We start from the raw sequence: 3,479 nt of genomic DNA on the forward strand, positions 1-3,479 counted from the left end.
ACACAAAATACCCATTTAGCAAGTTTGCTTTTTCCTGGGCGTCAGTTGTCAGTTGCCCCATCTAATTTAGCAGGGGTCCAATGTTGCCCTTGCTTTTCCTCCGGCTCCTCACATATATAAAAAAGACTTTTCATTTTCCTTGATATTTGTAGCTAGCTGGAGTTCCATCACAGCCTTGGCTTTCCTGATTTGCACTCTGCAAGTCCAGACTAAAGAAGAGTAATCCTCCTTGGTGGCAGTTCCAGTCCTCCATCCTTTGTGGGTCTTCCTTTTAAGATGCAGGAGGTCCACCTGGTGGTTCCCTGGAGAGCCAAGTGGGATGCTGTGCCCTTTTGCTGCCTTTCCTCCAAGACGGGATGGACTTCGCTTGCGCATCCAGGATTGCTCACTTGTCCTGAACTACCTTCTCCATGTAAAATTAAAATCCTAGTAGGAAGCATCCATTCTGCTATTGATAAAGCTATACAGGATTGGCAGGGTGGCCAGAACTGATGCATTTTCATTTGCCTTTCTTTTAAGTGATATAAAAATATCACACTTATGATAGATAGCTTGTACTGAGTTCCATAAAATAATTTAGTGTGTGAGAGTCTATTAGCTAGTGAGAAATCATGACCCTCATTTAGCAGTTATGGACCATAGTAACATCTAATCCATATTGGTTGATTTGTATACCATTTATGATCTGAACTAGATCCCATAATGTCAAAAATCATAGCTATCGCATTGAAGTATGACCCATTAAGAATGCAGGATCAGCAGTATTATAAATGTATGTCCCATGAGTGAGCTTTGACTAGCATATTTACAGCAAAGCTGCTTTTGCCTGTAACTTAACAAAAATTCACAAAATCCACAACTTGGTGGGGTTTTTTTAGAAGAAAATGGAATTCAGTCAGTTATTATTTAATCAAATTAAATTATTCTATTTCGTCATTTTGATTTAGCTTGTAAATGCATAATAAAAAGCAACCAATATAAATCATACTTTGGATTTCTTATTAAGAACCAAATATTAGAAGATCACTTCTATTTTTGTGTGTGTGGTTTTTTTTCTTCCAACAGTCAAAGTGTCTGGGTGTCTAAATACTTATTTTGCTTGTAAGTAAGGTAATTAGATGTTTAACTTACCTGTAACGAAGACAGAAATAATTGCAGGAATATACCATTTGTGGACATGAAAATGAAGACCCACATAAAGTTGGGCAGAGAAAATATAATCCCTGAATATATTCTCAGATTATTGTTTATATAAGACACCCACTGACATCTGTAGGTATTCACACAAAGAAAGATGACTAACTACAGGCATACATTTATAGAAAATTAACCATATAGCTAATTCAGACAAAAAATGTTTTAAACTTTACTTCTGTCAAAAACTAGGGATACACTTAATTTTAAATGTTGAAAATAATATTTGCCACTTTCTAACTAGATATTTTTCCTAGTGAATGAGGGAACTGGGAAATTAATTTTCTGAACAGGATGAATGCCAAATATTAGTATTATCTGCAGGTGGAGAAAGACTTGAATCTCAATATCACTATTTGGACAATGTTCCATTCAAGAATATGTAGGTTACTCAACCTTGTTTGTTGTTAAGAACTGAAGTATTCTGCTAACAGAAGACCAGATCTTGGAGTATGTATTCTCTCCACTAGATCTCTCTCCCATTGTCTTGTCCCAATGCAGGGAGGTTTATGACCAGGTGACCTATCACCTGGACAAGGGGGAAGAGATTGACGTTGTATATCTTGACTTTAAAAAAGCCTTTGATCTGGTATCCCATGATCACCTCTTGGCTAAACTGGCTAACTGTGGCCTCAACCTTACCATGGGGAGGGTTGCTGGCTGGGGAATTGGCTCTGTGGTAGGACCCAGAGGGTGGTGGTTGATGGAAGCCAATCATCTTGCTGCATGGTCATCAGTGGGGTCCCTCAAGGCTTTGTCCTGGGGCCTATACTATTTAACATCTTCATCAATGATGTGGACATTGGTGTCAGAAGTGGACTGGCCAAGTTTGCCAATGACACCAAACTCTGGGGTAAAGCATCCACACCTGAGGACAGGAGAGTGATCCAGGCAGATCTTGACAGGCTCATGAAATGGGTGTTTGAGAACCTGATGGTGTTCAACATCATTATATTCATCAAACATTATAGGTTTGGCAGTCCTATGCTGGCTAGCACTACAGATGAAAGGGAATTGTGGGTCATGATTGACCACAAGATGAACATGAGCCTTCAGTGTGATGCTGAAGCTTGTAAAGCAAGGAAAACTCTGGCTTGCATCCAGAGATGCTTCTCAAGTAAATCCGAGGATGTCGTTCTTCCATTGTACTCAGCCTTGGTGAGGCTGCAGCTGGAGTACTGCATCCAGTTTTGGGCTCCACAATTCAAAAAGGATGTGGAGAAGCTTGAGAGAGTCCAGAGGAGAGCCATGCGCTTGATCAGAGGTCAGGAAAACAGACTTTACAATGACAGTCTGAGAGCCATAGGAATCTTCACCCTGGAAAAACGTAGGCTTATGGGTGATCTGGTGACCACCTATAAGTTTATCGGGGTGCTCATCAGGATCTGGGGGAACGTCTGTTCACTAGAGCACCCCAAGGGATGACAAGATCAAATTGTCACAATCTCCACTGTGACTGATTCAGGCTGGACATAAGAAAGAACTTCTTTACTGTCCAAGCCTCCATGGTTTGGAATAGACTGCTGCTGGAGGTGGTTCAAGCACCCACTTTGAATGCCTTCAAGATTCATTTGGATGCTTATCTTGCTGGGATCCTATGATCCCTGCTGACTTCCTGCCCCTGGGGAAAGGGGCTGGACTCGATGATCCTCCGGGGTCCCAGTGTCTATGAAATCTTTGAAGGTGGAAGGTGGATTTTCTGGTGATGGGGCTGATACCCAAAGAAGTCAATGGAAAGGTTCCTATTGATTTCAATGGCTTCTGGGTTAGGGCTTAGGGTTTTGGTAGAATAAACAGGGAGGGGAAATAAGTCATCGCATGATCTCTAAAGAAACAGAAAATGGTTACCTTTTGTGAGTGTTGTCACTGAACAGCTAACAGCCTTTTACTTTATAAAGATGTTTGTTTGATGTTGGTAAAATCTAACCAACAAAAGAGCCATTATATCAACATTCAAATCTTAAAGGTCCAACATCCAAATACATATATCACTCAGTAATCTGACACAAAAGGGACTCAGATGGAACTGAATGATGAAGCTATATTTAAGTTCCAACAGCTGCACCATTATAGAATCCATACTTTAATGCAGAACTATAGGTGAGAACATCAGCTACAAAATAGTATTTAAAAATAATTTTTCTTGTTTAATTAATATAGAATAACTATATCGGTAGCCATCTGGGGGACAGTGATCACCTAAAAATACAATTCAACATAAGGCGTCGAGTGGGTAAGGTAACTAGTAGGGTGAACGTGCTGGACTTTAGGAAAGCTGATTTCAG

Source organism: Crocodylus porosus, unplaced genomic scaffold, assembly GCF_001723895.1.
Source record: "Crocodylus porosus isolate Cpor-Errol unplaced genomic scaffold, CroPor_comp1, whole genome shotgun sequence".
Taxonomy (NCBI): domain Eukaryota; kingdom Metazoa; phylum Chordata; order Crocodylia; family Crocodylidae; genus Crocodylus; species Crocodylus porosus.